Source organism: Girardinichthys multiradiatus, chromosome 9 (genome assembly GCF_021462225.1).
Source record: "Girardinichthys multiradiatus isolate DD_20200921_A chromosome 9, DD_fGirMul_XY1, whole genome shotgun sequence".
Lineage (NCBI taxonomy): Eukaryota > Metazoa > Chordata > Actinopteri > Cyprinodontiformes > Goodeidae > Girardinichthys > Girardinichthys multiradiatus.
In genome coordinates this window covers 47,535,654-47,563,121 of record NC_061802.1, presented here as the reverse complement: position 1 = coordinate 47,563,121, position 27,468 = coordinate 47,535,654, and the positions used below count along the sequence as shown (strand labels likewise).

General features: G+C 39.2%; 1 pseudogene; it reads right to left on the bottom strand.

Annotated features, from left to right (window-relative positions):
* Positions 1 to 220: 220 nt before the first annotated feature.
* Positions 221 to 24,999, bottom strand: LOC124874455 (annotated as a pseudogene).
* Between the last annotated feature and the right edge of the window lie 2,469 nt (positions 25,000 to 27,468).

Genomic DNA, 27,468 nt, shown 5'->3' with positions numbered 1-27,468 from the left:
TCACAAATACTTTAAACATTTTTTTAGTTCCTAGTTCAATAACAGGTTGAAAGGTTAAGAATTTTGTTTAGCTTTAACACAAATATTGCACTTTTAAAACTATTCAACATATTACCATATTAGAGTTGTGTTAACGTTATTGTAAGTAAATTGGCATCTCAGATGTTTGAGGTAATGTTCAATAAAAGAAGTACATCTACGGACAATATTACATTTCTTTTCACTTTTCACTTGAAATAAGCTCAGCTCTTAAATTCACTAAGCCTGCACAAATCCTGAGCATTTTGTCAATTTTAGGCACCAAGTTAATTGGCACCATTTGAGACAGAATCTTGTACACCTTGAGACGCCTTATTGCTCATTCAAAGTGAATTCGAGCATGTGCAATGCGGCGTGTGCGAGTGACTTCCTCGTTGGTCAGCTGGCATCCTTTGCGTGTGAATGCTGGAATGATAAGATTCACACCACGCTCCTCCAGCAAGTCCCTAACTGTGAAACCACGGTCACCCATTACCTCATCTCCAGCACATAAATAGTCCAGAAACCCTGAGTTCTGTGTAATGTACCTGTCACTGCAATTGCCACCATAAGCATCTGAAATAAACATGATAAGCCCAGAGGGAGAAACAGCCACTAAATATTTTACTGTGTTGTTGGCATAGTAGTGACTGTATGATTCACTTCTGGAGTCCAGATTTTTAGCTTTCTGCAAAACTGTCTCTGTGCAGTCAATTACACAGGTTGTGTTAGCGAAGTGCTCCCTAAAAGCTTTTGGCAATGTTGCTTTGATAGTTTCACGGGGCAACCAGATAACGAGGTCCTTGGTGTGCTCAGACATTATGTCTATCCAGATTCCAGTAGTTTTACTGACCTGACCCTGTGACAGTTTAAACCGCCGCGCTAAATCTGCCATGATAAAGTTTTGGCTTCATCAAAGTAATTAGAATTTGGTCCACAACAGGCACTGATGAGGAAGCTGGAGCAAATGGCTGAAGGCAAGACGCAAGTGTGAGAAACCCAATGAGTGGAATCCCTGTATATAGGAGAGAGTCCTCATCAGTCTGCAAAACACTTTCTGAAACAGAGTTAGGCAATGCTGGGGATGGTGCACTCATTACACATGAGATTGTGGGTCCCTGAGAGTAGCTGTGGTCGTCCATCCCAGGGCATGACCATTGTGTTTGGGCATCACAGGATGGCTTCAGTGTTGTACACAGCTCCTCACTCTTGTCAAGCTGATCTGATGATAAAAATACAGCAAAAGATATTGAAGATGTGTCAAATTACGGTTTTCCCTATTATCTCTCATATATATATATATATACACACACACATTTTAGTCACTGCATTTATGCCTAACCCTGACAAAAGTCTAGTAAACATACCAGAAAATGTCCTAAATAGATAACAAGTACACACATACACACGTGCCTATATACACATTTACACAGCCTTTAAACGACATCATTGCCAGTAAAATGCTACAATCCGTCTCCTTACACAAGAAATCATACCTGATCTCATGTCGCTGTTGTCAATCCTTCTAAGGATCCGGAGTCTCTTCTCCGGTGGTCTGTCATAGCCCAGCCACAAACTAGGATGCGGGTTTTGCTCCGTTGGCTTTTTGTCCACAAAATGAAACGAGCATACATACAGCGTCTTGGGTGGTCTCTTCAAATTCAGATTTTTCAGCCACATTCTTTTTTTCCCCTCATCGGTGGGTAGACGATCAAAACTGTATCGCTTTTCACAAGAACACTGACTTTTAGTATTAGGCGCATGTTCAACGCACTGTTGTTCAAGCCACAAATTAAGCTTGGTCTGGTTATTAGTACAGCCACGAACAGCGCAACACGTACCAGAGCTCCGCAAAGACATTTTAGAAAACAAAACGTTTGCTTGATATCCTCTAGAAAACACAACTGTAACTTTTAAACTATAAGCAGATTAGCAACAAACCACAAGCAACAGCAGTAAGACTAGCTTAAAACTACTTCCGGTGTTCCGCCGGAAGTTCTACCCATAATTGTAATTACATAGGCCCTCTCAGGAATAAGGTGGATAAGTTCCAGTGCTGCTTGTATGTCAACTTCCTCCATTTCACTACTGTTTTTCTCTGCTAGTGGGGGAGGAGGTGGGGGCTGTGGATGTAATTGTCAATTCTGGGTAGAATTGGGGTTATACACCCGCTTTTCATTACATTCTCTTGCAAAATGTCCTGGCTCATCGCAAATTCTCTTGCGCCAGGGTTTTGTAAATTTGTTCTACATTCTCTAGCAAAGTGCCCTATTTTTCCACACCTCAGACACGCATTGCTCTGTGTGTGGCTGTGTCGTGTCCCTCCTCCTCCTCCTCTTCCTCCGTGACCTCTGAATCCTCTCCGTCCCGTTTGCCCCTGAGCGATGCAAAGCCATTAAACTGTCTTGCATTCCAAACGTATCTGTCTTCCTATCTTGCTGTGTTTTATGAGCGTGCTGCGCGTATTCGCTTGTGTAACAGTTCCTGTATTTTGATGAACCCAGTGTTTGTCTATATACCGTCTTAGTTCAATTTTAAGGCCTTGCAAAAAGGCTCTCTTCAACTGTTGCTGATAGGCTCCTGCCTCTGCTTCATCATATGGTATAGCAGAGTTTGCTCTAAAAACACGTCTCATCCTATCCAAGAAATCTTGTGGGTTCTCTTCCTCCTTCTGTTTGCATTGTGAGATTTTACCATAATCTGCTGTCTGTATATAAACTCTTCGAATTCTTTCAAAGAGTAAGCCTAAGGCGTCCCTTAAATCTGGTGAATTATGTGCTAATGTGTCACCATTGTCATCACATCCAGTGAAACCTCATGCTACTCTGCACCAGCGGTGGCCAAACAGCTGGGTAAAACACTGGAGCATCTCTCAGCCATTAAGATGGAAGCTTCCTCTGAGTTCTGTAATAGCTGCTAAAAACTCCTCTACTCCTTCCTGTATCGGTGGGATGCCCTTTAAAGCAGCAGTTCTGTCTTCCTGTGTCCATGGCCTATATACTAGAATAGTTGGCGGCTGTTGGTGATTAGCGTCACCTACGTTTGGATTTGCTTAATCCAAATTATCTATGACAGATCATTCCTGCTCCTTCTACATAGTTCTCCATAAACTTTACATCCCTTTCTAAGTTAATTAGTTTACTTTGTTTCTTCCCCATGATGTTTAATTTTAGTTCACAATACTATAAATGTCCCAGATAGAAGTTCACTGGCATGAGATTCAAGGAGAGGACATTAACACGCCCTTCTACTGCGACTAATCCGCAGCGGTGTTAATTTTCTGGGATTAAACCCGACCTTTATCTCCAAAAATCACCAATACGTCTTTCTATTCTGGGCAAAAGAAAACACAAGACCAGCAGAATCTTGCTATGATTCTTCCAAAATGCTTAGTCTTCCAAACACACACAACAGCACTCACACAGTTAGTATTTTAACATATTTATGTCCCTTCAGCAATATGTGTGGTCGACCTAGCTTAGTTTATGAGCTCCCTTATTATTCAACAATTAATTTCATTTCCTTACGGCGAAATGCTACCAACCAAATTGTCCAGTTCCCTTACGGCGGAATTACCTAGTCGTTTCTGATCTCCTTGCGGCGAGATCCTACCTAAATTTATCGCTATTTCTTTGCGGCGAAATAAAACCTATCCAATTGCTGTCTCCTTACGGCGAGACACTACCAACTACTTTTAAGTATTTTTCTTCTTTTATTTATATAGCGCTTACTCTTATCTCATGTACTGTATTTTAAAACTGTCTCACCTCGGAGTTGACTTCTAGGTGACTCTGTCGGACCTCCCAGTCACCCGGCGTCGAGCAAGACGATAACCCACCGGCCAGATGCGAATGTCACACACCGGGACTTTCAGCCACCAGGCCTAGGTGCGGCTGTGCGGCAGAGCTTAACTCGACGTCAGGCTGTTCCTGGAGAGCCGCCAGTCACTGCAAAGAAAAATAAAATCAGTTTAGTTCTTATAATATCCAGCTCGAAGGACCAAGTTAAAGTTAGGTATTAATTACTCAACTCAGAGGCAAGAACGATACAGAGTCAGATTTACTTGCAGCAAGACTAGGTCACACTCTGCAGTGCAAACTACAAAATGTTGGAACCCCTCTCTCTTTATTTATACATACAGGAGGGAAAGGCACTTAGAGCAGACATGAGTGATAAATAATACAAAGGTTTTCAAACCCTAACACCATTCTTCTTGGAAGATAGTGGCCAGGTCCCTACGTGATACTGGTGGAGGAAAATGTTTCCTGACTCGCTCCTCCAAAACACCCCAAAGTGGCTCAATAATATTTAGATCTGGTGACTGTGCAGGCCATGGGAGATGTTCAACTTCACTTTCATGTTCATCTAACCAATCTTTCACCAGTCTTGCTGTGTGTATTGGTGCATTGTCATCCTGATACACGGCACCGCCTTCAGGATACAATGTTTGAACCATTGGATGCACATGGTCCTCAAGAATGGTTCGGTAGTCCTTGGCAGTGACGCGCCCATCTAGCACAAGTATTGGGCCAATGATGCCATGATATGGCTGCCCAAATCATCACTGATCCACCCCCATGCTTCACTATGAGCATGCAACAGTCTGGGTGGTACGCTTCTTTGGGGCTTCTCCACACCGTAACTCTCCCGGATGTGGGGAAAACAGTAAAGGTGGACTCATCAGAGAACAATACATGTTTCACATTGTCCACAGCCCAAGATTTGCGCTCCTTGCACCATTGAAACCGACGTTTGGCATTGGCATGAGTGACCAAAGGTTTGGCTATAGCAGCCCGGCCGTGTATATTGACCCTGTGGAGCTCCCGACAGACAGTTCTGGTGGAAACAGGAGAGTTGAGGTGCACATTTAATTCTGCCGTGATTTGGGCAGCCGTGGTTTTGTTTTTTGGATACAATCCGGGTTAGCACCCGAACATCCCTTTCAGACAGCTTCCTCTTGCGTCCACAGTTAATCCTGTTGGATGTGGTTCATCCTTCTTGGTGGTATGCTGACATTACCCTGGATACCGTGGCTCTTGATACATCACAAAGACTTGCTGTCTTGGTCACAGATGCGCCAGCAAGACGTGCACCAACAATTTGTCCTCTTTTGAACTCTGGTATTTGTCCAAAGCTACCGCACCCTGTTGGCGGTCAGACGCCTTGGAGCTCCACCGGTCCTTGGACCCCAGAAACAGTCACCACTCTAAAGACTCTTAAAGGAACGACTCTCAACCAGTTTCTAACGTTTAGCTCTTTTTAATCTAAATTAAGGCAGAGGAATGATTACAGAGATCAGTGCTGAGGCTCCCGTCTCGGACCGTTGCCGTCTGTTAGAGCATGACGAAGAGCCCGAAAGAAGGTCACATTTAGTTTTATATCTGGTACTCCAATGCAATGGATGTGCTCTCCCTCTGTGATTATCAGCAGACTATGTGTCACCATTGTGGTGTCTATCTGTTAGATTGTGTAGTAGCGGGTGTCCATCCTTAATCTAAGTGTGCTGTAGCTTTCTAATCAAACCAGTTATACCAGCTGCTCCACTATCAACCCCAGTGCCCCAGCTTAAGGTCATTTATGACAAACCTTGGGCCATTTATCCTTGTACTGTACAGGTCCTTCTCAAAAAATTAGTATATTGTGATAAAGTTCATTATTTTCCCTAATGTCATGATGAAAATTTAACATTCATATATTTTAGATTCATTGCACAGTAACTGAAATATTTCAGGTCTTTTATTGTCTTAATACGGATGATTTTGGCATACAGATCATGAAAACCCAAAATTCCTATCTCACAAAATTAGCATATAATTAAAAGGGTCTCTAAACGAGCTATGAACCTAATCATCTGAATCAACGAGTTAACTCTAAACACCTGCAAAAGATTCCTGAGGCCTTTAAAACTCCCAGCCTGGTTCATCACTCCAAACCCCAATCATGGGTAAGACTGCCGACCTGACTGCTGTCCAGAAGGCCACTATTGACACCCTCAAGCAAGAGGGTAAGACACAGAAAGACATTTCTGAACAAATAGGCTGTTCCCAGAGTGCTGTATTAAGGCACCTCAGTGGGAAGTCTGTGGGAAGGAAAAAGTGTGGCAGAAAACGCTGCACAACGAGAAGAGGTGACTGGACCCTGAGGTAGATTGTGGAGAAGGGCCGATTCCAGACATTGGGGGACCTGCGGAACCAGTGGACTGAGTCTGGAGTAGAAACATTCAGAGCCACCGTGCACAGGCGTGTGCAGGAAATGGGCTACAGGTGCCGCATTCCCCAGACCTGGGCTACAGAGAAGCAGCACTGGACTGTTGCTCAGTGGTCCAAAGTACTTTTTTTGGATGAAAGCAAATTCTGCATGTCATTCGGAAATCAAGGTGCCAGAGTCTGGAGGAAGACTGGGGAGAAGGAAATGCCAAAATGCCAGAAGTCCAGTGTCAAGTACCCACAGTCAGTGATGGTCTGGGGTGCCGTGTCAGCTGCTGGTGTTGGTCCACTGTGTTTTATCAAGGGCAGGGTCAATGCAGCTAGCTATCAGGAGATTTTGGAGCACTTCATGCTTCCATCTGCTGAAAAGCTTTATGGAGATGAAGATTTCATTTTTCAGCACGACCTGGCACCTGCTCACAGTGCCAAAATCATTGGTAGATGGTTTACTGACCATGGTATCACTGTGCTCAATTGGCCTGCCAACTCTCCTGACCTGAACCCCATAGAGAATCTGTGGGATATTGTGAAGAGAACTTTGAGAGACTCAAGACCCAACACTCTGGATGAGCTAAAGGCCGCTATCGAAGCATCCTGGGCCTCCATAAGACCTCAGCAGTGCCACAGGCTGATTGCCACCATGCCACGCCGCATTGAAGCAGTCATTTCTGCCAAAGGATTCCCGACCAAGTATTGAGTGCATAACTGTACATGATTATTTGAAGGTTGACGTTTTTTGTATTAAAAACACTTTTCTTTTATTGGTCGGATGAAATATGCTAATTTTGTGAGATAGGAATTTTGGGTTTTCATGAGCTGTATGTCAAAATCATCCTTATTAAGACAATGAAAGACCTGAAATATTTCAGTTAGTGTGCAATGAATCTAAAATATATGAATGTTAAATTTTCATCATTACATTATAGAAAATAATGAACTTTATCACAATATGCTAATTTTTTGAGAAGGACCTGTATGTCTATGAACATTCTTATCCTATTGTAACAAAAGGGAAACATTAGAACTTATACTTTATTTCACTATAGTATAAATGGGAAAAACAGCTATGAGCATATTAATAAAGGTTATTCCTAACATATGTCACCCATAATGTTGTGTGCATTTCAATATTTTGAGCAAAACTGTGCTCTTACCCTGCTAATTGAACCTTCACACTCTGCTCTTACTGGTGCAATGTGCAATCAATGAAGACTGGCTACCAGGCTGGTCCAATTTAGCCATGAAGCCTCCCACACTAAAATGACAGGTGTTTCAGTTTCATTGTCCAACCCCTGTATGATGTCACCACATCAGTAAGTTGGTTTAAATCAGGGGCTAATGTTTTAAAAAGTCCAATCTGTGCATTCAAAGCAGGCCTGTGACATCTGCCTCGACTCTGTTGTGGAATTTTCTTATCAAAGTGGGTAGAAGTTGACTCATAACAAGAGAAAATCCGGACTTTGTCTTATAAGTTTTATTCAAAGGCATTCAGCGTTTGAAGACCCTGACACTGAGGTTAGTCAGTGAAACAGAGCCCCGATCAACATTTACACACAGTATTTATACCAGAACATGACAGTGTTATCTCAACTGCAAAGAGTTTTAGAAATATGGCCCCTAGACCCTCCCCGGGTCAGAGTTAACAAAGTTATTTATGAGGGCACCCATCTACCTTCCCTTGAAATATACACTTCAGGAAGTGTTAACCATAAAACTCTCCAGCATTTGAATTTAGAGTCCATCTGCTCTAAATAACAGAACACTAATAAAACACAGAGGTCAGAGGAGAGAGGTGAAGGGAATATCAAAGCACTTTAAAATAATTTTCCATTACACTCCTTTCTTCTGATTACAAGATAATCACATAACTAAAAGAAAATTCTACAAAACCATCACCCAAGGAAAAACGACCTCCACCAACCTGTTATCTGGAAAGAAAGTAGCTAGAGCATAAGTAGTATCAATAGGAACTGGTACCAAAAATGGTTGATCATTAATAGCACGTGAAATTAAACAACAAACATAACAACAATCATTTCTTATCTTCCTCACGGTTTGATGCATCAGTTGCCACCAGACTTTATCAGCATGTTCATAGTAGTCAGAAAAGTGATGAATCTCTCTTCGAATCCGCTGATGAATATTATTAGTCAGATTAACCACACATTGTCTTTGCTGTACCTTTCCCAAAATGAACACAAGAGTTATAAAAATATTTGCAATACCAATCATTAGCATCAGAACAGACTATCTTCCATTTAACTGCATCGTGACCTTGAAGTGGAATGTCCTTTCTTCTGGTACTCAAAGCAAACAGTTTCTTTTTTTAAAGAAAATAAATTATAAACACAACTTAAAAAACAAAGAATCCTGCTGACTCTCCTGAGTGGCTTCAAGCTGCCCTGTTACCAGTCTGGTACAGGTGGGCGGTCGTAGGAAGCTCCTCTAGAAATATATTTAGAAACAGGAACTCTAACATGCAGGAAGTTAGGCTTCCATAGTCCAACTAAACAACGGTGGAAATGAACACATTCAAATTTGTAATAATACCATAATGATAAATATCAAGCAATAAACATAAAAGTTAGATAAAAGCATCCGAGATTTCCTCCTCAGTCAGTCTTGCTGTCAAAGTGGGAGAAAAGAATCTCTCACTGTGGTGTGTGTGCAGTGAGGCAAATGACCTTATGATTTCTAACTTTCAGGCAATGCGATGGCCTTAAGTAGATTCTGAAATAACGTTGCACTGCCCAAGGGATTATTGTGCCCTTGTAAGAACAGTGTTCTTCAACCACCTCTTCAATCACTCGCCAGTGATCAGCTTACAGTTCTTTGTCTTGTGGTGGTCCGCTGTCCTCACACCTTTCAGGCCGTGGATGATCCAGTTGGAAGATGACTCGTGTCCTGGAAGCCAGATGAAGCTGGAGGAGCTGGAGCTTTCCTGCAGCTTTCCTGCAGCTTTCCTGGGTGTCTAGTAGGATCTGATATGGGCCATTCCAGCGCCTGGACTTCCTGTGTTTTCTCCTAGATTCTCTGACCAGAATCCAGTCGCCAGGAATAAAGGACTGGAGGGTGGAAGTGGCTGTTTCTGGTAATGCAGCCTTCACCGTCTGTGAAACTTGAGAAAACACAGTGGACAGGTTTTGACAGTAAAACAACATCCTATCTTCACACAAAGATGTGGAAGAAAATTATCTTGGCAATATCCCCATGTCCAAAATAGGAGACCTGCCACACAGCACTTCAAAAGGACTGAGATTTGCCTCTGTCCTTTGTCTCAATCTTATAGAAGTGAGAACAGGGCCTTCACAACACTTGGCTAATTTTCAATTCAAAGTCCCATTCTCAAACCTAAGTGCTTAACTACATGAACTTCATCAAAACATCCAACAAAATCAAAAGAATTGATCTTCTGACTTCACCTGATATACTAGCAGTGACCATCAGCTAAATATTCTGAATATCAAAAATGTGACATGATGTTTGAGGAAGGTCTGATTACAGGTCAACATTTCATAGTTTCAGAAAACCCAAAAATAATTTCAAAAATGGTCTAATCTGTGGAGATATAAAATTTCACAAAAAATCAACACCATAATTTCAGAGAGGTTTTCAGAATGTGGTCTTAGGAAGCTATGCACCATTTATATAACAAAGTACAACGTCTCTCTCGCATTGTCACTAAGTCCTCACTGGAGGTCTGAGCTACCCTTTTTCCCATGAGTGCTAAAACTTTTGGAACCCCATGTTACTTTATTCTGACATTCCCCTCTTCTGGCGCAGGGTCCAACCCATGCGACAATTCAGCAAAATGTTTGTACAAAAATGTTCTAGTAACCAAGATCACATTACATAGAACCAAAGAAATGAATTCTGACATAACTATGTGTCACTATGAATTTAACGAAAGCAACATAAAGAAAATCCAGATGTTTTTAACTGCAATTCAGTTCCATCAACAACTAAACACAAACTTTAGTTATTCACGTCATCAATGTCTCACTTAGAAATTAGTCACACATCATCCTAATTTGTCTTGTACAAAGATGAGTATTAGATTAATGGACATCCAATGTAATTTGGATGAATAAACCCTACAGATTGAATCAAATAAATAATTCCCACCAAGTATAAAGGCATGACTCTGATTCTTTATCAAAAATATATTCCTTACTTTTGCATATCTTGAACTGTCAGCTAGCTTAATGGCACCAGGGAAACTTTCAATCTAATAAATCACCAATGATTCTGCATGCAAAACTAATTCTTCAAACTAGTTTAAACTATTTCATTAACCTTTTAGTAATAAAACACATAAATCTAAAAGTCATGCTACATCCTTAATTATTATACAAAAAAACATGTTATTAAGGCAACAATCACTACAAGCCTTTTGATTCTATTGTCTCTTAAACAATGTTAAAACTCAGGAAGGGAGGTGCTGAGCGTTACCATGACAACAAAGGCATGAACCAACCTGGTAGGTGGGCGGAGTCAGGCAGAACTAACCTTTGATTGACAGCCTATGGGCGGACCCACAGTTTCTTCATCCCATCCCACATTAGTGTAACTTAAACTGCTTAGCTATTAACATGCACCTACCTGAGAAACAAGCTGCTTCTTAACTCTCCTGAAAACTCAAAGTTTTAATCAATCTGGGATTTAGAAACATTATTCTAAACATGAATTATTGTCATGCAACATATAAACAAACATTAATTCCAACAAAACAAAGACAAAACATCAAAGACAGACAAATGGCCAAATTTGAAGCTTCAAGAATTCAAAGAAATTTTTAACAATCTCTTTTCAGAATATGTTTTCTCAGCCATATCTTGTAATGCTATAATTGATCAATTTTGTTATGACAATCGTCAGGATCCTTTTTAAAAATGAGTGCACATAGTCCAAAGAGATCTCAAAGTATTTAGAAGCACAGCAACAGTTTTCTCTTAAATGAATCCAAATTTACTGATGCTGAAACCTTTTGCTAATTCTTTGTACTGTAACTCTGTAATAATAACTACAATCCTGAGAGTTATTGTTATAATTCTCTTTTTGTTTGGCTCAATTTGATCGCAGCTGTATTACAGAATTTCAAGTTAAATGCAAAGAAGTATTTTTTATTTAATTCAATTCAAATTCAAAGATACTTTATTGATCCCCGAGGGGAAATTAGAAAAGTCAGCGTTGACATTTTTATGTTATACCCAAACTAAACAAAACTGCAGTGTTTGACTTAATCAGAAATTAAGATAAGAAGCTCTTCTCCAAACTGGACTTTTTCCCACATAGTGTTTAAAAAAGAACAAACATCATTTTCTTTAATTTGGCTATTTAAATTTTGAGAGTTGGGGAAAACTTATTACTAGAACCCCTCTTTAATAATCCAAATGCTGATAAATGTTTCAATATTTTATCTCTTAATAATCTGAAATCACCTTGTGTATCTTTGTACTCATATGTATTCTTTTAATCTTTAAACCTTAAGAAATCAAACAAGGAGACTTGAGTTTGAGCCGACCATCCTCTTACTGTTAAGAGAGCATTTATTTCTTTTCTTTTCCTAAAATAAAGAATTTTACTTGTCTTGATTCTGTTATAAAAATCCTAACCTTGGTTCCAAAACTAAACTCTTCAACCCCAATCTGTGTCCCCAGAGTAGAATTTTTGAGTATTATTGCATTTCAAAGTCACCAAAATGACTGGAACTCATCATTGACTTAGATCTATTTTAATAGGTAATCAGCCTACCTTTAATTAAGTATTATAATTTCATGGACCCAAAATCTATGGCTTACAGGCTTCAGGAGTCCAGGAACCACAAGTTGAGTACTACTGCATTGAACAATGGTGTTAACTTTCTGCAGAGATTGAAGGATTGGCTAAATATATTATTTCTGCTTGGACAATAATCAGATTTTAAAATTATTAGTTCACAGCTCCTAATTTACCTCAGATCATATTTGCTTCTAACACAGTTCATAAGAAGCTTCAGACAAACATTATGCTAAAAAGCCAAAAACAAAACAAAACCCAGATCTGTTTTAAAATAAAGAAAAAGCATCCTTAAAAACTTAATACTGTGGTGGAAAATAACTCCACGGTTCTGAAGGCCTTTTCATGCAGAGTCTTTTAGGAAACATGAGATTAGTTTAATTTTTGTGTGGTACCACTGTCCAAACAGATTCTTTCTAAATAACCCAATTTTTTCATACTCATTTTGAAGGTTTGTTTTACCAAGGAAAATGTGTTTAACAAAACCAATTACTCTCAAAAGTTTTAAAAGTTTTTAGCTGGTGATATCTTAGAAAACAACAAGTGTTTTAATATTTCTATGCAACACAGAACTGATCAGGTGTCCTTTCCTTCTCCAAAGGGAGAAAAAAGAACCTGCAGAACCAAACCTTTCATAGTTTTTGTCAGGACCTGATATAAGGTACAGTGTAAATAAACATGCTGCATGAATCAGAAGAGGGAAGAAAAAACCTAATATAACCTCTTCCCAGCAGCTGCTGTGAAAAACAATGAATTTGTACTTTCCATAAGCGTCAGTTAGCAGTTGCGGACAAAAACTGCACCAAACTGTAAATACTGTGTCAGAAACTGTATGAAGACCATCTGCAGTAGAACTAAGACTGTTTTAATGAGGTCTCTACCCATTAGATTTATGGGATACAAACTCTGACAACAGAAAATAATACCTGAAGGAGAAACCCATCAGGTGTTACGCATGCGCTGGGTTTTATAAAAATGCTCCTTCATGAGATCTGTCCTGAGAATAACATAGAAACACTTGGTTACTGCTGAGTTTTGGAGATGTTGTAACTTCCTCTGCATTTTCATAACTTTTAATAACTATAATAATTGACCCTGAATATTCCACGACGAAAGAGAACTTGTTTCTCTGAAAGAATTAACTGGAAAGTATCAAATGAGTTAAGTTATCACCCTTTTAAAGATACTTTTCTAACCCTAAAATAATATTTTAACCCGCTATATCTGTCAATGTCAAGCAAGCGTAACATGAGCAGCGGTTAATAAGCGTTCTTCATTGCAGAAAATAGGAAAAGATTTATGCAAATGTGTGTGTGTTTGTACATTACCCCCATCAGTTTCTTAATCGCTCCAGAGTCAGACTGTCAGGCACACAGTTCTCTATCAGTCCAAAAAACAACCAGGCCCTTCCCAGGTCTGTTGGTGAGACATTCAATCATTCTTTGTCCACTTTAACTTCTCCAGGAGGGAGAAAGAAGAAACTTTGCTCCGGTTTCTCTTCTGCCCGCATAAGATGTGCTTTCAATATAAATCCAGTGCATCACTCTTCTGGCTCTTGCAAACAGCATGGATCGTTGTCCATCTCAGTGGGTCCAGACTTCTTCTGAGTTTTGTTTTTTGTTTTTTCCTTGTAGAAAGTCACACTGCGATTTTCAACATGCAGGAAGGCAGATCTCTCTCTTTCAGGCCGTGCTGGAGAAGTGTCTCTGGCGGAGTAGCCATGGAGAAGGGCAGGTTTCTAAGGTCCAGACTCAAAAACGCAGATGTTGAACTTAAATCCCATATATGTGTGTATTTGTGTGTGAGAGAGGCAAAAGAAAAGTTTAGTATAGGTTCAGATTTTGTACAAATACATATCATCAGTCAGTCAGTCAGTTGTCCCCCTGCCTGTCACTCCCTTCCACAACATGAACTATACTCCTTTCTAAAACAACTTTCTTTTCGCATCTCTAATGTCCCTTTTCAATTTTACCTTCTTTTCCGACTGATCGCAATATTTAAGACAAACAAAACTTCCTTCAGGAAAGTTTTAACTCTTTAACCCCTTAATTGATGCACTCTGTGCTTTTTAATCTTTTTCTTATGTTTTTTTTATTTATTTTTCCATCAACTGTTTTACTTGAAACTTTTTAAACTATTTAACTTATTTACACTCAAACTTCCACGCTGTGAAAAACCAAACTTATCTTCCAAATTAAAGCACATTTAACACAATCATCCCCACTTTTTCCTTTCATTGTTTTATAAATCAGAGTCTGAAGAAGGAGACACCCCTGATGCCTCAAGGTTCCGGAACCATTTTTTTTTACCTGTTCAGCGGCACGTCTGCCCACTGGCTTTTCTCCTTTATGAGGTGTAGAAAATTGCTAAAAACCACCCGCAAAACCCTGTGTTTTGCTTTATCTTATTGTTACCAATAAGAACCTCCCTGCAATTCCTTTTGCAGGGTAACCGGGCCCTCAGCTGATGTCCTCCCTCTCGCAACTCTGGAACCTAATTAATTAGTTAGGAGATGATGGTTAATGTGTAATAAAAATAATAATATACATTATATCATACAGAGCAACTTCTCACCCAGATATATTTGAAGACAAATTGTTCGGATCTAATCAGCCAGAAGCCGCAGGCGGACATGAGGACTCCCCTCCGTAAAATAGAAGTGGACTGAGGACAACGTCTCCAGGCTGGCCAGGCGTCCGTGTCCCATCCTGCGGTCTCCTCTGGCACGTTAGATCCTGTTCGTGACGCTAAAATTGTTGTGGAATTTTCTTATCAAAGTGGGTAGAAGTTGACTCATAACAAGAGAAAATCCGGACTTTGTCTTATAAGTTTTATTCAAAGGCATTCAGCGTTTGAAGACCCTGACACTGAGGTTAGTCAGTGAAACAGAGCCCCGATCAACATTTACACACAGTATTTATACCAGAACATGACAGTGTTATCTCAACTGCAAAGAGTTTTAGAAATATGGCCCCTAGACCCTCCCCGGGTCAGAGTTAACAAAGTTATTTATGAGGGCACCCATCTACCTTCCCTTGAAATATACACTTCAGGAAGTGTTAACCATGAAACTCTCCAGCATTTGAATTTAGAGTCCATCTGCTCTAAATAACAGAACACTAATAAAACACAGAGGTCAGAGGAGAGAGGTGAAGGGAATATCAGAGCACTTTAAAAGAATTTTCCATTACAACTCCGTCCAGTTTTTAACTGTCTAAACCACGGGTTTGGAAGCTTTTAATTTCTGCCTGTAGGTTGAGATGAGAAGGATCAGAAAGTTTTCAGAAAGTTGTGTAGCAGTGGTACAGAGTGTTTTTATCCCTGGCGGGACACTGAATGCGCTGTCTGTATTTGGGAAGTTAATTGGAGAGGTTTCCAGTGTTAAAATTCCTAAGAACAATGATGAGAGTTTGGATGTTTTTTCTCCACGTCTGCTATCAGCTCAGCCAGTTGTTTTTTAGCATTTGAAGTGGAGCCTTGAGGTGGTGTGGAAGCGACAACCAGTACAGATGAAGAGAAATTTCTCGGTGAATAAAACGGTTTACAGTTTGAGAAATGACTCCAGGTCAGGACTACATGTCTTGAACACTTTGATGTTTCTGCACCATGTAAAAGCAGATTCCACTTCCTCGCTTTTCCCCGATAAGTCAGCATTGCGGTAGGCTTTAACAGTTGAAAGCCCGGTATCAGAAGTGCGCAGTCCAGGTGTTCTCACTCACTTTACAAGTAAGGAGAAGCAGTTTGTCCATCTTGTTGGCCAGGGAACGCACATTTGCCAGGTAGATTGAAGGCAGGGGTGCGAGTAGTCCCTGCTGTTGGAGCATGACGGGCACTCCGGCTCTCTTCCCTCTCCACCATCTCCGGCAGTATAGCCCATGACAAAATAAATTCACAGCATTAATGTCACTATTAATGACTCTGCACATTGTCTTTGTATCTATGTGGTGGCTTAATGGCTCAGCTGCTCCTGGTTTGAACAGTCTCTTGAGGAGAGGAGTATTCTCCACCAGTACTCCCCTCTGCACCCGTTAGGCTGATAGGATTATCCTCAAAATGGACCTGTTCTGACTGCACCTAAATGTTACTTAGTGTCCTTCTCGGGTGTTTAATGTTGCTACTATATTGCTGGCCAGAAGACGTCACTATGTCAGAAGATCTTGACTCAGTGTGTGTTGTGCTGACCACCGCCAGATGCCACCTGCTCTCGGTTCGCATGTGGACCGAACCACCAGGTCACAGCTCTGGCAGTCTCTTTCAGAGGCAAGATGGCGCATGTGTGCGGCTTGGCCCTGTCATATTGTTTTTAACGGAGTTGACCCACACGCAGAAAGCAATTCAGGAGACAGAGTTTTACAATAAAGTGTTCATTTACAGAGCAGTGTAGTGAACAGGGAAACTGGAACCGGGATACCAACTGTAAAAATAAACAGGATGGTAAGCAGGGAAATCTCTGGGTCAAAACTAATGAACAATAATTCTGCCTTACTGGGTTGATGGAATGATCCGCCAAAGGGTGGAGAGTGAAGAAACCAAATGGTTGTTTACCCGTGAGACAAATGATGGTGGTTAATGGTGTGCCAGGATGATAAGTTGGACAGGGGGTTTCCGATGTAGGTGCAATGGAAGGAGGAGGGTGGACAGGGTTCTTGAATGGATATCCAAGGAGCGAAGAATTCAGGAGGCTGCCAAACTGTGTGGTCCAACGAGGTAATGAGAGGCTTGAGTCTTTGTTCATGGAGCTGGATCGCTTCTTTCCAGAAGTGGTTAATCCAGGCAGAGTTTCACACAGAAGGCAAGGTCAGGTTCAGGTAATCCTGCAAGGTAACGGATTCAGACTACTAAAAATTCCAGGCAAGGACAAGACAAGGTAATGTGGCTTGAGCTGTACCACTAAGGAGAACACTGGCAGTGAGTTCTTCTTCTTCTTCTTGTATTATTTTTGGCAGTTGGCAAATAACGTTATGATGTGCATTACCGCCACTGACTGGTATGGAGTGTGGTTCTTCATGGTTTTAAATCTTATTTACTATTACAACAATCAAATTCTATTTATTAATTTAGTGCTTTTGAAAAATCTAATTATAATTTGAATATGTTTGCTACCTAAACTTCTTTGCAAAGTATCTCTCAAAATAAAATTTTCTTTAATACCTACAAATTCTCTCCTTAAAATTGTTCTTTCTTGTTCATATTTCTGACACTTCAATATTACATGTTCTATTGTTTCCTCCTCTCCACAATGATCACATTTTTCTGTATTATGTTTCTTTATCTTAAACAATGTAGAATTAAGTCCTGTATGTCCTATTCTTAATCTTGTAATTAATCTTTCCTCTTTTCTGCTCCTTCTTCCTGTTCTTACTTCTCCTACTATCTTGTTGATTCTGTGAAACCATCTTCCTTTCTTTTCTTCATCCCACCTTTTTTGCCACTCTTTCCTGATTCTCTGTTTAATTATATTTCTTGCCTCTGACCTACTAATATTTATTATAAAGCTAATGTTCTTTTGTGTTGCCTTCTTTGCTATCCTGTCCGCCTTCTCATTCCCTCCAACTCCTACATGTGCTGGTACCCATAAAAACACTAATATTAATCCCATTCTTTGTATTCTAAATAAAGTATGTTTTATTTCCAACAAAATGTCTGGTCTACCCTCTGAATGATTATGTTTTAAACTTAATAATGCTGAACTTGAGTCTGAATAAATGATTGTTTTTAATGGTTTTATATCCTCCACCCACTGCACTGCTAGCAATATGGCTAATAATTCTCCTGAATATATCGATAATCCATCTGTAATTCTTTTTCCTACTTTTATTTTAAATTCTGGTATTACAACTGCTACTCCTATTTTTTCATCTGTTTTTGATGCGTCTGTGTAAATCTGGACATAATGATAGTAATTGTTTATATATTCTTGTATTATACTTGAATCTAAACTACATTTCGTATCCTTTTTCTTTTCCATCAATGCCATATCCACCACTGCTTCTGGTAATAGCCACGGTGGCACTACTGGCAAATGCAACATTGAACTTATTTCTTTTTCATATATTTCAAATTCTTCTGCTATGTTACTGATAATCCAACCAAAACTCTTAACTTGTTTTTTTTTTCTTTTTCCCAGCATGGTTTTAAAATATCACGTGTGGGATGATCCGGATTATTGCTTTGTAAGTTTATCCAGTAATTTATTGCTAACTGTTTCCTTCTTAGATCTAATGGCATCTCTCCCATCTCTACCTGAAGTGCTGCTATTGGACTGGTTCTGATTGCTCCTGTACAAATTCTTAAAGCTTGATGTTGTATATTGTCTAATTTTATAAGATGAGTGTTTGCTGCTGATCCATAAATTATACTTCCATAATCAATATTTGATCTAATTAATCCTGTATAAATTCTTTTTAATGATGTTCGATCTGCTCCCCAATCAATACCAGCCATACATCTCATAATGTTTAATATTTCTTTGCATTTGTCTATGATTCTTTCTATATGTACTTTCCATATAATTTTTTCATCAAACCATACACCTAAAAATTTTTATATTTTTTACTTGTTCTAAAACTTGATTGTATAATTTTAGTTTTATATTTTCTCTTTTCCTTTTCTGTATAAACACCATTGCTTTTGTTTTTTCCACTGAGAATTTAAATCCCCATTGTTCTATTCTAATAATCTCATCCTGTATTTTCTTTTCAATAAGTTTGATATTACGACCCCTTTTCCATATAGCTCCATCATCTGCAAATAGTGAGCAACCGACTTCCTTACCAATATTTTTAAATACATAATTTATCATTATAGAAAACAATAACAGACTTATAATACTTCCTTGAGGAGTACCATTATCTATTATATATTTACCTGACAATTCTTGACCAATTCTTACTTGTATTGTTCAATTTGATAAAACAATCTTTAATCCAGTTAAACATTTTTCCAGTAATACCCATTTTATTTAATTTGATTAATAATCCTTCAACCCACATCATGTCATAAGCTTTTTCTATGTCGAAAAATACAGCTACTACATTTTCTTTGTTTATTTGTGCTCTCCTAATTTCATATTCTAAACATAATGCAGTCATTTGTGCTTCTCCCTTTTCTAAACCCATTTTGATTTCTAGATATATATCCATTAATATTTAAATAATATGTTAATCTATTATTAATAATTTTTTCCATTATTTTACAAATATTTGATGTTAATGCGATTGGTCTATAATTTTCTGGTTTTGTGTTATCTTTTCCTGGTTTAGCTATTGGAATAATTATTGCTTCCTTCCAGCTCTGTGGCAGCTCTCCCTCCTCCCAAACTTTATTATATAATTCTAATATTTTGTCTTTTGCTTTGTCATTAAGATGTTCTATCATCGTATAGTACATTTGATCTTTTTCAGGTGATGTATTTTTTGTTTTCCTGGTTACAAAGTTCAATTCTCCTTGTGTAAATGGTTCATTTATTAATTTATTTGTATCTACATTATTTTGCATTAATTCTTTATATTTCATCTTTGTGATTACCTTTCTTCCCCTCTTCACTAATATTATTTGAACTATGAATTTTACTAAATGTTTTAGCTAATATTTCTGCTTTTTCTTTATCTTCCGTTATAGTTGTATTATCTATTTTTAATATAGGATATCCATATTCTTTTCTAATACCCTTAATTCTTTTAATCGTTTTCCAAATTTGATCAATTTTTGTTTCTCTCCCTACGGTATTACAAAAGTTTCTCCAATATTCTCTTTTTGCATGTTTAATAATCTTTCTTATCTTTGCCTGCTTTCTTTTGTACTCAATTAGATTCTGATAAATTGGGTTACTTTTTAACATTTTAAATGCTTTATTTCTTAGTTTTATTACTTCACTACATTCTTTTGTCCACCATGGCACAATTTTTTTATCGTTCTTTCTTCCTCCTTTTTTTATTGATTCTTCTGCAGCCTGTAAGATTTCTTTACAGATATTTATATTTAAACTATTTATATCAATTGACTCATCTATTTCTTCCAATTTCTTTTGACTTAAATATTTACATTTTTCCCAATCAGCCTTATTAAAGTTCCATCTTTTATATAATCCTGTATTCCTGTTATTTATTAATATTCCTGTTATGATTTTAATGGGGTAATGATCACTGCCTACTGTTGTATCTTTGTCAATGTCCCACTCACAGTTATTGGCTAAACAATTTGATACTATTGTTAAATCAATCACAGACTCTGTACCTGTTTTTACATTAATTCTTGTTCCTCTTCCATCATTTATACATACCAAATTTTTTATTTCCATTATTTCTTCAATAACTTGTCCATTTTTATCATTACATTTTCCCCATAATGTGCTGTTAGCATTAAAATCTCCACACCAGATTACTTTTCCTTCTAAGTATCCCATTAATTCATCCATCAACTCAAATGATAATATTTTACGTGGATTATAAAAATTTATTATCTTACATTTTTCTTTTTTATTGTAAATTTCAACTACTATGTATTCTAAATGTTTACCTTTTCCTAATATCTGATATTGTATCCCTTCTTTTATAAATATTCCACATCCTCCTCCACTTCCTTCTTGTCTATCCCTTCTGATATTATTGTACCCTTTAAACACAAAATCTAGGTTTGGCTTTAACCATGTCTCCTGTATACATACAGGTCCTTCTCAAAATATTAGCATATTGTGATAAAGTTCATTATTTTCCATAATGTAATGATGAAAATTTAACATTCATATATTTTAGATTCATTGCACACTAACTGAAATATTTCAGGTCTTTTATTGTCTTAATACGGATGATTTTGGCATACAGCTCATGAAAACCCAAAATTCCTATCTCACAAAATTAGCATATTTCATCCGACCAATAAAAGAAAAGTGTTTTTAATACAAAAAACGTCAACCATCAAATAATCATGTACAGTTATGCACTCAATACTTGGTCGGGAATCCTTTGGCAGAAATGACTGCTTCAATGCGGCGTGGCATGGAGGCAATCAGCCTGTGGCACTGCTGAGGTCTTATGGAGGCCCAGGATGCTTCGATAGCGGCCTTTAGCTCATCCAGAGTGTTGGGTCTTGAGTCTCTCAACGTTCTCTTCACAATATCCCACAGATTCTCTATGGGGTTCAGGTCAGGAGAGTTGGCAGGCCAATTGAGCACAGTGATCCCATGGTCAGTAAACCATTTACCAGTGGTTTTGGCACTGTGAGCAGGTGCCAGGTCGTGCTGAAAAATGAAATCTTCATCTCCATAAAGCTTTTCAGCAGATGGAAGCATGAAGTGCTCCAAAATCTCCTGATAGCTAGCTGCATTGACCCTGCCCTTGATAAAACACAGTGGACCAACACCAGCAGCTGACACGGCACCCCAGACCATCACTGACTGTGGGTACTTGACACTGGACTTCTGGCATTTTGGCATTTCCTTCTCCCCAGTCTTCCTCCAGACTCTGGCACCTTGATATCCGAATGACATGCAGAATTAGCTTTCATCCGAAAAAAGTACTTTGGACCACTGAGCAACAGTCCAGTGCTGCTTCTCTGTAGCCCAGGTCAGGCGCTTCTGCCGCTGTTTCTGGTTCAAAAGTGGCTTGACCTGGGGAATGCGGCACCTGTAGCCCATTTCCTGCACACGCCTGTGCACGGTGGCTGTGGATGTTTCTACTCCAGACTCAGTCCACTGCTTCCGCAGGTCCCTCAAGGTCTGGAATCGGCCCTTCTCCACAATCTTCCTCAGGGTCCGGTCACCTCTTCTCGTTGTGCAGCGTTTTCTGCCACACTTTTTCCTTCCCACAGACTTCCCACTGAGGTGCCTTGATACAGCACTCTGGGAACAGCCTATTCGTTCAGAAATTTCTTTCTGTGTCTTACCGTCTTGCTTGAGGGTGTCAATAATGGCCTTCTGGACAGCACTCAGGTCGGCAGTCTTACCCATGATTGCGGTTTTGAGTGATGAACCAGGCTGGGAGTTTTAAAGGCCTCAGGAATCTTTTGCAGGTGTTTAGAGTTAACTCGTTGATTCAGATGATTAGGTTCATAGCTCGTTTAGAGACCCTTTTAATGATATGCTAATTTTGTGAGATAGGAATTTTGGGTTTTCATGAGCTGTATGACAAAATCATCTGTATTAAGACAATAAAAGACCTGAAATATTTCAGTTAGTGTGCAATGAATCTAAAATATATGAATGTTAAATTTTCATCATTACATTATGGAAAATAATGAACTTTATCACAATATGCTAATATTTTGAGAAGGACCTGTATAATTTCTGGTTTTTCTTCAATTCCATCTATATACCATTTAAATTCCTGTCCATTAGCGATTAAACTTCTTTCATTCCACTGTAATATTATCATATATTTCTATCAGCTGGGTTCCTCCTTGCCTTCCATCTGTTTCCAACTTTTTATTAATGTTTTCCCAAGATCCTTCTTTAAACCCTAAGAACTTTTCTGCTCCTCTGACTATTATTTTAATCTTTTCTGTTTTGTGTTTAGCCTGTTCAGTGCAGTTAATGACATAAGCTATGAATAATATCAGTTTTTCCACAGACATTGTAACATTTTCCTCTGATTCTACTTTTCTTTGTTGATAATCTGGAATCCTAATTTGACCTTCATCCCTTATGTTTTTAGTCATCTTAATTTGTTGAATTTCTTTTGCTTTCTTCCTTACCTCACATCCCCCGAATGTAACTCTATGTTTCCCTCCACAATTGCAACATTTTTCCTGCACTTCTTCCCCACAATCTTCAATTCTGTGATCTTCTCCACACTTTGGACATCTTTGTTTTCCTTTACAGACAGCTGCTATATGACCATATCTCTGACATTTAAAACATCTTAGTGGTGGAGGAATGAAAGGCCTCACAGAAAAACTCAGATATCCTATTTTAACATTTTGTGGCAACACCTTTTCTTCAAAGTCTATTAAAATTGATAGGCTTCCTATTCTTTCTCCATTTACATTTTTTGTCAGTCTTTTGAGATTTTTTATCTTTGCACCAACAATGCTTTTTTTTTACTTGTCTATATCTTCCTCCAGAGGAATGCCATAAATTACCCCCCGAATGATTTTATCTTCTCCTATAATCTTCCTCTTTGTCACCGTCTTCTTGCAAATGTTTTCAACTTGTAAAGCCTTTCTTCTTTGTTCTTCAGTTTTACACACCACCAGTATATTTCCATCTCTCAAGACCTTCACCATTTCAACATCTCCTATCTTTTTTTTTATTTTTCTAAATAGTGAAATAGGACTCAGGTTCTCTTTTTCTTCTTCATTTTTTATCTTTAATATTATTTTACATTCTTCCCTTCTGATTTTCCTCCTAACTACTCTCTCTTCTTCAGAACTGTTTTCTTCCAGCTCTCTTTTACTCCTTTGGCTTTCTAACAATTTCCCTTCTTCTGCTTTACCTCTTCCGCGTCCTCTCCCTCTACTTACTGGCGTCCATTCATCAAAGTCCATATTGTGCTCCTGTGTATCCATTCTGAACCATTCACATACCAGTTTAGGCCTTTTACTGCCACTTCCAAAAGTAAATAATTTCTACCACTGTGGGGTTCTAAGTAGACCAGCGTTTTCAGATCGAAGTTTCGCGCTCCGCCGACCGGTTCGAGCAGGAGGTCTTCTTCGACAAGCCACCTTCGACCCGCTCTCTCGAAGCACAGTTTGAGCTTTGGCCCTGGCAGTGAGTTGCTGGCAGCCTCCTCCTTATATACTCCTCAGCAGGTAATCAAGGGAATAGAGAACACCTGTCACCTCTCCTCCAGGTTCCACGCCATCTAGGGGCTAAGAACAGTAAAAACACCAAACAAACAGAGAAGGCACAGATCCTGACAGGCCTCTGCTTCGTCTCCACTCTCTCACATATTTGTGATCTGTCTAGTTTTGTATTTTGCCTTAACAAACCTGTCAAATGTCGAGGTAGGAAAACTTCAATGTCCTTCCGTTAACTCTTTCATGATTCCTCACCTCTCATCGACTCTTTTTATTTGGCACCCCAAAGGACAATCCTCAGTCAGATATCAGTTGTAGTTTCACTGCTAACTGGAAACTTCTGTGTGTTGTCTGACTGGGGCTGCTCTCCACTCCGTCATATACCGCAAGTTGCTGCCCAGCACCTTTTTTTTTCAGTTACATACACAATCATTCTATCTGTGGATGTCTCCCTAGCAACAGTATCAAAGAAACAGAGATACATTTCATTATTTAATTAAAGAATTGTTTCCCACACATCTTCAGGAAGCTTCAGGGTGGAATAGTTATCAGAAGTTCCAACCAGCACAGAGGGGAGTAGCATGCCTCCCCACATACACTGCCGGCACCTCACGATACAGACAGAAAACACCTGCAAGACTTAACCTTGAATAATGAACACTCATTGTGTTATAATACTGGAGGCTATTGTTAAGGCTTTTTTCTAACTATCAATTTTTTCTAATTATCAAAAGCATAACTAAAACTCCTAATTAAAATCAATCTATAAACAGCAAAATCCCAAATATACCTAAGTCTTAGCTACTAATAATAGGGCATTTATATTTCGACACAACCAACGGTGTCTTGGCTGTTAATCAGCATCAATATGATCGGCACACCTTATTTTATATAAAAGAGCATATGGAAGATATTTGTGTTACCTGGGCCAGGTATGCGGAATTGTTCCCTCCAAATTTTGTATGCACCACATCATCACCTGAGTACCTGATGCTAACAAAGCGCCGATCCCGGAGAAGAAGGAGGCGGGGATCCAGAGCTGGTGTCCAGACCTGGTTGAGGTACCAGTTTGTGAGCCGGTCACGGCCTGTGGAGCATGGCCGTCCCGTGCATCGCCACCCTTGTGGCACTCTGACTGGACCCTCCCGACCCGACTAGCCCGGCACCCTACACCGCGTGAGCGGATCCTGCGAACCGTTACCTGCCAGGAGAGGTATGTGCACAGGTCATCCTCCACCACGATGTCCAGCCGCCAAGCGTGCATCTGCGGCTGAGTGTGCAAGGCCAACACGAATCGCCCTGCTAAACGCTCGCTCTATAGCGAATAAAGCTTTTATCCTTGGTGACTTGTTCAAACATGAATGCCTGGATTTTATGTTCCTGACGGAGACCTGGCAGCGGAAACAGGAATATATACATTTGAATGAACTGTGCCTCCGAACTGTTCCGTGTTTGGGACCCCACGTATTGTCAGGAGAGGAGGCGGTCTCGCAGTCATCTACCAGGACTGCTTTTCCTACGGACTAATGAAGCCGGACCCTTTCAATTCTTTTGAGCTGCACAGATGACTAAGGTTGGGAACACTGAGTCATTTTATCGTGTTTTAATTTACCGACCTCCTGGTCCTGCACGTGCCTTTTTAGAGGATTTTAGAGTTTTTATCTTCTACTATTAAACTTGAGAAAGTTTTAATTCTTGGAGATTTTAACATTCATATACGTAGATGATTCGTCTTGCAATGTAGCACCGGAGTTATTAACACTTACAGAGTTGTTTCATTTTAAACAGCATGTACCAGGTCCTACACATAAGAAATGACATACTTTCGACCTTGTTTTCTCCATTGATCTTAACATTGAGCAGCTGAGTGTTGTGGACGTTCATGTCACTGACCACTGCTGTGTATTTTAATTTGTCTTTTAATCTCATAATTTGTCCTAATAAAGTGAATTTCCAAAGGCGAATTATTAATTACACTGCTGTTGAGAAATTCTCAGAATTATTTGAGCCCAATTATTTTCATAGTTGCAGTGATGCAGATTCTTTTACCCAGTCTTTTAATAGCCATTGCCTGTCTGTCCTAAATAAGGTTGCTCCTGTAAAGCACAAAATGTATTCTCCTAAAAGCCCTTGCCCTTGGATGAATGAGGACATAATGTCGTTTAGGAGATCATGTCGTAAGGCGGAGCGTTTATGGAAATCTACAAAACTTGAAATCCACAGACTTCATTTAAAGGAGCTCATCTCGTCACTAAATGAAATTATCAAACATGCCAGATCTGCATATTTTTCTAATCTTGTGAATATGAACAAGAAAAATCCAAGTCTCTAACGATATATTGATGGCTGCAGACTCTGGTCAGTACAGTGTATTGGTTTTATTGGATCTGTCTTCACATTTTGACACAGTCGACCACAAAATTCTGTTACATCGACTGCAGAATGACGTATGAATTTCAGGAACTGTTCTTAAGTGGTTTTCTTCTTATCTGAGCAACAGAACCATTTCCATGTTTGCAAATAGCATAATGTCCAAAGTATTTCCCTTGGTGCATGGTGTTCCTCAGGGTTCAGTCCTCGGCTCAAATTTGTTCCTTTTATACATCAGTCCCCTTGGGAAGATTATCACTAGCTTTAAAAATGTGTCTTATCATTTGTATGCTGATGACATTCAATTGTACTGTTCCTTCAATGACTCAGAATTACAGAAGTTACCTGACTTAGTACATTGTGTCTCTTGTATTAAGGACTGGCTAGCGGTAAACTGTCTTCAGTTAAACTCTGAAAGACTGAAACCCTGATCATTGCTCCTGAACAGAAAGTTCCTTGGATCGAACAACACCTTGATTCACTGGGCTCCTCTTCCCGGCCCAGCCTAAGAAACCTAGCTGTTCTATTTGACTGGTCAATGTCTCTGTACAAACATTCGAGATTTTGGTAAAAAGTTGCTTTTATCATCTGAGAAACATTTCCAAATTGAGTGCATTGTTACGTAAAACGGACATGGAGATGATTATTCATGCTTTTATTTCCTCTGGTTTAGATTATTGCAATTTCCTTTTTACTTGTTTTAAGAAATCTACTATCAGTCGTCTCCAGTTGGTCCAGAATGCTGCAGCGAGGCTTTTGACAGGAACCAACAGATGGGCTCACATCACACCAGTTTTATTCTCTTTACATTGGCTACCTGTCAAATTTAGAATTGATTTAAAAATTTTAGTCTTGACTTTTAGAGCTTTTAATGGATAAGCCCCCCAATATATCATTGAAATGTTGATTCCTTATTCTTCAGGTCGCACTCTTCGGTCCTCTGCCCGGAACCTTCTAAAGGTCCCTAAGACCTGGTTCAAAACTCGAGGCGACCTGTCCTTTCAGGCAGTAGCCCCCAGGCTGTGGAATGCCTTGCCCTTGTCTCTTGGTGTGACCGACTTTGTTGATTCCTTTAAAAAGCAGCTTAAGACACTTTTATGTAGACAAGCTTTTAGTAAAATGTTCTACTTCTTGATTTTTACCTGTTCTTACTGTCTTTGTACTATATTAAGCCTATATCTGTATTTATTTTATTTGCACTCTGTAAAGCACTTTGCGATTTTTAGCTGTGAAAGGTGCTATATAAATAAAGTTTACTTACTTTATCCCTCTTACATGCACTGTCGTCTTTGCAGGTGTTGAAGAGCAGAATGTGCATTTGTAGGAACTGCTGGCTGAAAAATAGTACTAGAGCTTGCCAGAA